This window comes from Macrobrachium nipponense, chromosome 42 (genome assembly GCF_015104395.2).
Source record: "Macrobrachium nipponense isolate FS-2020 chromosome 42, ASM1510439v2, whole genome shotgun sequence".
Classification (NCBI taxonomy): Eukaryota; Metazoa; Arthropoda; class Malacostraca; order Decapoda; family Palaemonidae; genus Macrobrachium; species Macrobrachium nipponense.
Window position 1 is genome coordinate 42,040,332 of NC_061103.1, and position 9,497 is coordinate 42,049,828.

Below are 9,497 nucleotides of genomic sequence, written 5' to 3' on the forward strand. Positions count from 1 at the left end.
CAGCTTGAACTAGCAGGAACTATCAAGGCAATTAATGGACATGGCTTCCGTCATCATCATGAAAACCTTCCTAGCCAAGACAGCAGGGTCAGCTAAATGGACAGGGTGGTCCTCCAAGATGAAAAACAGGGTTACCTTTCAACCATTTGACACTGTGCATATACCCACATACACCTTGTGGTACTGCTCTTTCCACTAGTGGGAGAATGAACTAGCTCTAAGGGGAATGAACAGACTAAATGGACTTGTGGCAAGAAGAGTATTTCTTGGGCTCTTTGGCCCTTTTTTTTGTGGCGAGGACCAGGCTTAGCTGGGCTAGAAGGGTAGGGAGAGGGGGGGGGGGGGGGGGGTTGTTGTTTGAGGAGAATACTCGGGTCATATGGACGTTTTAGTAAGGAGTATACTACTCATTGCCTTTGATTTTTTTAATTTAGTTTCAAGTTCTGTCTTGTTTACCTTATGATAAACAAAAGGTTTTATGACTTGTTTGTATTTTATTTCTCATCTTATAAACTTTACAATCTCATGAAATACAGATCTTACATTTTTCTTAAGAGAAAAATATCTTCTGAATTTTATATTACAATCACTGATTAGTCCGATTTATTACTTGTACAAATTGGTAAAAAAAATCCATTTCAGAATTCTGACAGCTCAATGTTGAGCTGCAATGAGTATGGAAAAACCACAAATTCGGGGTAGTGAGCATATATTCACATAACTTCGACACATCACTAAAATCTCTTTCACACACAAAAATATGCGACGTGATGTTTCGAAACTGTATATGTGAACACATACTCTCTACCTCGAATAAGTGCTTTTTCGTACCTGTTGAGCTAAATACCATTTTCTCCACAGAAAATATATTATTAACTAGAACGGAAATATATAAAAAAAAATTGTAGAGTTTTTACGTATTGGTGGCACGTATAATGTTGGTTGCTTAATACTAATCTAACAGCTGCTAGTTGTAATTGCAAACACCATTTAGCAAGGACAATATAGTTGTACATTGGTTCCTCTATGTCAAAACATAGATGAGTTTCTGTAGACATTTCTTTGCATTTTTCTCTACAGAAAAACATCCACAGAAAAACAATCTTAAGAATGACAAAAGCAATAAATTAAAAGTTGAGCATTGAAAAAGTGATTTATGAATCCCGTGCTTTATATATACAAAATTAAGGAATCTTAGACAATAGTAATATATCTTTAACTAAACCTTTCACGATGAAAGTGTTCAAAACAAATACTTCACATTGGTAATGATCCCAAAATATAATTCTAGAAAAAACATCCCAAAATATGATTCTAGAAAATTACATCAATTACTAATAATTATCACAATTACCTTATAATACTTAATTCAAAAAGCTAAACACAAAAATCACTTATTGATATTCCTACTTATGGAAATGTACTTTCAGCAAATTTTAAAATATAACTTCAAAACTAATAATATTCCTACAACGAAAATATAATGACAAAAAATTACATAAACGAATACTAATTTCATGATTACACTCAAATAATCAAGTTTAATATTAGACAAACTGCTGCAGTTAAGTCTATGTGAGAATTCATCCAAGTGTCTTATGTATCAACGATAACAATTTGAAATTAATTCAATTACAAAGTAATCTGTAGATTATTAGATTATCGGCTGCAGATGTTAAATCGGATTCAATCAGACTTCCGCGTGAACTCTTCAAAGCACTAAAATCATTAAGTCCAAGCGAACACTTGTAATGTATCATCAAGTTGAAATCAGAAAAGAATTAATTTCCCTCGCTGTGCTGACTCGTTTCAAACCTGTAAGAACAAACCAATTAACTAGAAAGTCATGGTATACATTCATTCTTGAACTATTATACTAGTGAGATACAAAGTGTTATAAATCAAGAATGAATGACAATGTAGTCTATGATAGTGTAATATAATCGATTAATTAACTACTGTATCAAAATATTAGAAATGACACGATACAATGTAGAGAGAGAGAGCCAAATACAATGTGAGGAGAGAGGGAAAAATATAATGAGAAAGCAAAATACTACGAGAAAGAGAGCGAGACAACCAAATACAATGTGAGGAGTGTGCAAAATACAATGAGTCCTTACAGTCCTTACAGTTCGTTCGGGTTGCCCCAGGTCCCTCGGTGTGAGGCGCCTCTAATGTCTACCAGAGAGTTGCTAGTACATCTTCCGGTAGAGAGAGAGAGAGAGAGAGAGAGAGAGAGAGAGAGAGAGAGAGAGAGAGAGAGAGAGGCAAAATACATTGTGATGGGAGAGTACAAAACATAATGTGTGAGAGAGAGCAAAACCGAGAGAGAGAGAGAAATGGTGCATGAGCAATGTAACAAGTGCTATCAAGTGTAACCTTGAACAGATCAATACAGAAGGGGGGTTGCCGTAATCACACACAAGGAGATAATGAAGAAGACACAAGAAACGGCTGTACATCTTCCTTGTTATGAAATCGTAAGATTTTCTTTTATGTCCATCGCGTGAAATGCTCAGAGATCAGAAGTGATAATATCAGCTGTGTTACAACTCACTTTATTTCGATGTTGTGTTAGAACTACGTGGCTGTGGAATGTTTCATAAATAAAAAATATATTAATCTTGAATTAAGTCCTGGCTGTGGTGTAAGGTGGAATGTTTAATTAAGTTAAATTGCTTTAAATTAAGCCCAAGCCTGTAATTCACTTTGGAATGTTTTATAAGTAAGATCTAAATTAATTTGAATTAATAAGTCCTGGCTGTGATTTACCGTGAAATATTTCATTTAGTAAAACCGAAATTTTAATGAAGTCCTAGCTGTGATTTACTGTGAAATATTATTTAATTCATAAAGCCTAAACTAGAATGAAGTCCTAGCTGTGATTTACTGTGAAATATTATTTAATTCATAAAGCTTAAACTAGAATGAAGTCCTAGCTGTGATATTTTGTAAAATATTTAATAAATAAAACCTAAATTTAAATTAATTCCTAGCTGTGATTTACTGTGGAATGTTATATAAATAAAATCTAAATTAATTCAAAATAAGCCTAAACAAAACCTAAACTAACTGACAAAAAAAAAAGGAAATTTTATTACCTTGTCATGGGTTTAATTACTGCAGCCAGATGGTTCCTGGGGAAAACACTTTTTGTTAAGTAGCAGCAGAATTTTAACCAGCCTTCCTTATCACTGCAGAACTGCAACCACCTCGTCTGCACGATCAATGACGACAGTATTATAAATCAGTTATCCTGAAGTTCCAGTGTCCTGAAGTTCAAACTTCTCCTAAAAGAGATTTAAAGTCAGTTCACAGTTGCAGAATAACTGTTTAACTGAATACACTACGGCAGTTTTCAACACAGGGTATACCTCTACCATCACATAATATAATTGTAGGCATGACAATCCAGTTTTTACAACTAGTATGGGCTTTAAAAAAAAAAAACTATCTAATACTATAAGCAATTTTCAGCACATTGTACCATTAAATGAAAAACCATAGGCATAATCCAAGTTTTACTTTCTAGTAAATGTCCTTAACAAAGCCCTGAATTCTATTCATTTGTAAAACTGATCAACTACCCGAAACCTTGTTCCCAAGACCTCTAGGCTTTCAGATTTTCTAGTCCATAACTTTTGGTAACTTCATAACCTTAACATAAGCAAAACCATCTTGAAGCAGCAGTGGGATTTTAACAGAGCCAATCATTCTCACAAAGTCAATCATTATTCAATAGAAGGTTAATATTCCAGTCTCCTTAACTAAGGATTTGTATTCATAGCCAGTCTAAAAGACCAGTAACTTGAGTCTATTCCCTGACCAAGCGCTATCATGGGAACTTTCAAAGCAGCAATATTAAACTTTTCACCAACTTCGTCAGGCTCTTATGCACACAAAATATTGCCAAAACCAGTGTCTTGAACATAGTCAGGAGCTGTGAAACCAGTCATGATAATGCTTGTCAGTGGACCTGGAGAGAGCAAGGTGGGGATTGTTTATATAAAAAAAAAAAAAACTTTTAATTTAGTTTTGTTGAAGTGATAGCTTAAATTGCATTTGTACTTCAATGCATTGTCCAAGGATTCCTCATAAAAAAACTAAGACTGACATAATGACCAATCTCCATACAACTTGCCTTGTATTTTTTGAGCATTCAGAAGTGTGGAGGAAAGGGGGCAATAAATATGTCCACTGGCAAGTTATGGACTCCATGTCCTCCATCAGGTTAGTTTAAGTCACATCCTATTATTTAATTATTAATAGTGCCCCATGGTAGGATCGGTGTAAGCTCCCCCACCAGACCAGGTAAGGAAACTTTGGGTTGGATTAAGAGTAATTCTAGGCAGTAATTCCGCACGGACTGCGAGGAACGTTCCCGCGAATATGACAACCACTAGATATTAGGGCGTAAAATGTATTTAGCTGTGTTTAGTACTAGTCCCTGGGGGTTAATTACAGTCGAGCCCCAAAAATAACGGTAAATTCTTAATAAGCATCCCAAATACTATAGGAAACTGTAATTACTAAAAAAAACATCCAATGCAGTTATTACCTAGATCTACCGGGTTAGGTTAGGTGAGGGGGTCCAGAAGGGCATCCCAGCCAGGTAAGGACCAAAAATATGTTAAGTTAGGGGTATTTCTACAGAAGCAATCCGCGGTGGCCTAGACTATGGCAATTGATGTTTTCCTGCGTTATTTTACTTACTGAACAAGAATTTAAAGTAATATTTATTCGGACGACTGTAATTAACCCCCCGGGGCCAGTGCTAAAAACAGTAATTCTTCAGAAGCAAGCCACATCACCAGTTTCTAAAAGACAATAAACAATCCTTCATTTAATGGTGTTTTTTCAGTGAATCTAATCTTGTTTTCTTGAGGAAATGTTATTTTAACCCCCTTTTCCACCCAACAAGCTTGGGGGCCCCCAGTTGGGAATTGGGGGTTTTGGGTGGGGAAATACCAGAAAGGAGTGCTTTGCAGCAATAATAATTGGGAGCACCTACAGATTCGAGGGCCCACTCAACTGCTGACCAAAATCGGCGGAAGAACACCAAAACCAATATGGCGGCGATACCAAAACAACAACAAACAAAGTAGGGAGCGACTACATACCCGCGACGATTGATTTGTGTGTGCTGTCAGGAAGGCCGTGGCGGAACGGCGCTTCGCGCCTTATCCGCATATTTAAAGATTCTTGGCAAGCACGGCATGTAATGGCAAGAGGTAATGTTGCGCTGCGCACGCTAGCCACAGGGGTTACAGTAAGGCTACTTACCGTGGCGGATGGATTTGGATGTCGTGTGGCCCGGGAAACTTTAGATTAACTTCAAAACAGAGATGGGATTTTTCAAACCACGTTCCTTTATACAAGGAAACACTAAAATTACATCGCTTACGCCGACGTCCTTTCATCACTACAGAGCGATCACAACTAAAGGTGTTCCTGTTGTAGTCGATCCGACAAATACCTCCACAACACTCGCAGTTTTTTTGCTTTAGAATTAAATTATGTCATTGAGCATATTCAATCACAACTTCTTTACCACCACTAGACAAAGAATGATAAAATTCACCATAACCCACATTGCACTGCAAACAATCGGTAGGAAATCGAAGGTCTCTGTCAAAATTAATGCCAGAAGGGCCAACCACTGCCTCTGCCATAGCTACAGGAAGACAAAATGCTGGTTTTTGCTTCATTATTCGAGTATTCAGTCAAACAAGTATACCAGTGGACACTGGACAGGTAACTTTATTACTCCGCTGAAATGCTAGTGAAACTTAGTTTTCGACTAAAGTCGTTCGTAATTGGTTATGAAACCCATGACGTCATAACGATGTCACACCTCTCAGCCAATAATGAGTAACTGGAACTGCTTTTGTTTGTGTAAGAAAGTAAGTTAGAGGGCTCATTAAAAGTAAGCATTACCGTAGAGGAAACACCTCTCCCGACTTAGGAAAAATTAGAGGTAAAAACTCTTCAAGCTCATACGGCGAAATACATTGGACGCCCCACAATCCCTAGTGGATGTCGTATCCACGGTTACGTTCCTTGCAGTTCATGCAGAACTATTCTTTGGAATTACCCTGCAAGAAACGTAACCGCGGATACAACATCTACCTGGGATTGGTGCGTCCAATGTATTTCGCCGTGTTTAGTACTGGCCCCTGGGGGTTAATTACAGTCGCCCGAATAAATATTACTTAACATTCTGGTTCAGTAGGTAAAACTGCATAGAAAAACCGCAACTGCCATAGTCTGGACCACTGCGGATAGGTACCCTAGATCTACCAAGTTAGGTTAGGTGGAGGGTCTAAAAGTCCACCCCAGCCAAGTGGGCCTACAAACCTATCACCTTAGATTAGGTTACGTACATCTTTTTATTTGTTTGTTTTTTTTTCCTACACAACCACCCCAGCCTCCCATAATTATTGTGTATAAGGAGGGTCCAGTATCTAGAAAACTACTCACTTGCTAAAACAAACAAAACAGCTACTAAAACACAACTAAAACGCAGGAAAATCAAATGGTGAACTCAGAGATACAGTTATGGCTTAAAGTACTACTTCACCAACAACTATGATGTTACTAAGGTCTATTTACTTCAGAACACCTCTACTGAATGTTGTATACAGGACAAATGAATTTACAAGTCCTATATTATAAGCTGCTTCGGTAGAGTGAGATTGTATAAAGATGCCTACTGTCTTGATACTGCGCCATTTAAAGAATTTTTGCCAGTGGCATAGCTGACGTTAGTGGTGCCCGGGACGAAGTCTGAAAGTGCCGCCCAATTAAAAACTACTGAAGCGGTGAAAATTAACCACATTTTAAACCTTAACATCTCGGTCATTTATTTACCCAGGATTGCTGTTGTCAAAAATTGCTTACTCTCCAACAGTAGAGTCGGTAAACCACTGTTCAGTGTTCCGATCTGAAGAAGTATACTAAAAAATCTGGAATTATGACAGACCAGACCCACTCAAAAAGATGTCAGTGTGCCAATCCTTGGGACAGCGCCGCCTGGAGCTGACTGAACCCCCTTTGTTACGCCACTAATTTTAGCACTGCCATACTGGTTGATTTGAAATGCTGATACTTTTTATCTTAACTAATTATTGTTAGTTGCCTTTACAATTTATAAAATAATGACCATCACCATTCGATCATATAGCTAACTGGTACTTGAAAAAATTTGAAATGCCACAAAATACAATCCATCCTGCAGCTTGATGAAAACCTAACTTAATTAACTAGGCCTCCTCACTTTACATTGAAAACAGATAAACACTTCAGTAAAATATCAAAAGTTATGTTTTCCTCCTGCCTATGGAGTTAGCCTCAGGGGTGCAGACATTTTGATATAAAAGCTGCTGCTATATTATATCAAATATATAAAGTAATTCCCAACTTCCCTCACTAATATCGACATTATAAAGACAAAATATAATGTTACCAACCTCTGGACTCTAGTGCGACATCAAAAACCTGATAGGTTGTTGAAAAATTAGCTCATTTTCGAGATGATCAACAAGACAACAACCAAACCAACCAGAACCGACAGCACACAGAAAAACCACCACAGCGGAGGAATACAGTTGACAAGGAGTAACTAGTAACTACAACAGATCAGTGCTATTCATCTTATATTTTAACGATCTTTTTGCTGATGTATCCGTTCAGATACAAAACGCAATAGACTATTTCAGTACCTGTTTTCGATAAATTGTAAAACGAAGGAATAATTGATGTTGGAAACTTTCATGATTCCCAGGAACTACTTTTCTGAGTTTTTGTAAGCCTGTTTTTTTCCCAGCTACTTATGTAAGGGTCTTACAAAGATACTAGCTAGTTTACGTATGAATATCACACTTTTCTGTGTCTATTATATATATTCAAAATCAATATTTACACATTCACCTTGGTGAAGGGAATACTCACCTGGTTTTAACTCATTCAACTTCAACAAAGCAACAGACGAAATAGGTTTCTAAAAATGGAAAAAGGCGAGCGAGCATTACTTTACTCAAAAAGCTCTTTAAGAGTAATGTCATTTTAGCAGTACTTAAACTCGATTAGTGTACAATATACACCCTGATTGGACAAAGCACACACACACACAGTATGCAATGTCAGGGACGTTTTTCATTTTAAATTAAATTGTCTTTAAACTTTTTAAACAAAAGTTGGATGAAGATATGGAATGCAATATATATATATATATATATATATATATATATATATATATATATATATATATATATGTATATATATATGTGTGTGTGTGTGTGTGTGTGTGTGTGTGTGTGTGTAATTCAGTTGTATTCCACATAGGAAAATTGTCCTATATATATGCGTGTGTGTGTGTATGTGTAATCCTTTATTCAAAAACTATTCAATACAAAATATTGTACATTTAAAACAAGTAATTTTAATCTATTTTCGAACGTTTGATAATTGTACTGGAAACTCGAATGCATCATAAATCTGTAGTGTTCGTTTATTGCAATAAATTTCGAGAGAAGCTTTTCATATATATTGTTAAAGTATCTGCAAAGATGGCATTTATACGGTTTCTTAAGGACAGGTTTTACTATATACTTCAAAGCCTTAAAAAGCTGTATTTGCCGGTAACTGAAATACTTATACTTATGCTCCACAATTCATGGTACTAAATGTTACCAAACTGACTCTTTCTAACTCGCCTCCCTGACGTCATGTTGTGACGTCACGATCACGTAACTATACGCTTATATGTAAAATCCTTAATCCTAGTCTTATACAAAGACAAAAGAGGGGGCGGGGGGCGATTTATCCTTCTAATTTTAGGATTACAGAACCTTCCTCGATTCACGAATTTCTCACACGAAGGACAACAAATGAATAAACCCCCATTTTGCCTTTTTCTTAATGAAAATAGACATAGACCTAGTTCCCCCTCGTCAGAAAGCGATCACAGATCACACCTGAGTCTACCTAGCCTTGTATCCTCTTTCACCTCGAGCGTCGTATACAGCCGGTAATTTCTTGCCTCTCTTTCGTCTGTGTGCGTGTCTCTCTCTCTTATAACGTCAATTTGCTTCGTGACGTCACGACGATTGTGAAATAATGGCCCCAGAAAATAGACTGCTACCTACGCACGTACGGTTATCTATCATCTGTGACTTTTGTCTTAGATTAAGGTTAGGAAATATAACGTTCTCTCTCTCTCTCTCTCTCTCTATCTCTCTATATATCTCTATATTATATATATATATATATATATATATATATATAGATATATATACATATAGATATATACATATAGAATGTTAACTCATTTAAAATATATATAGCAACACAGACATATTTTTTAAACGAGTTAACGTTCAAATAAGATAATACTGTAGTGTTTCTAGTTATATTATATATATATATATATATATATATATATATATATATATAAAGAGAGAGAGAGAGAGAGAGAGAGAGAGAGAGAGCGAGAG

At 36.3% G+C, this 9,497-nt stretch overlaps 1 long non-coding RNA gene across 1 annotated transcript; it reads right to left on the bottom strand.

Moving 5' to 3' along the window:
• Nucleotides 1-474: 474 nt before the first annotated feature.
• Nucleotides 475-7,629, bottom strand: LOC135213153 (uncharacterized). The gene is made up of 3 exons (XR_010314086.1): nucleotides 7,473-7,629; nucleotides 3,105-3,293; nucleotides 475-1,815 (listed from the first exon to the last, which is right to left on the bottom strand). It is a non-coding gene; the product is annotated as an uncharacterized LOC135213153 (long non-coding RNA).
• Between the last annotated feature and the right edge of the window lie 1,868 nt (nucleotides 7,630-9,497).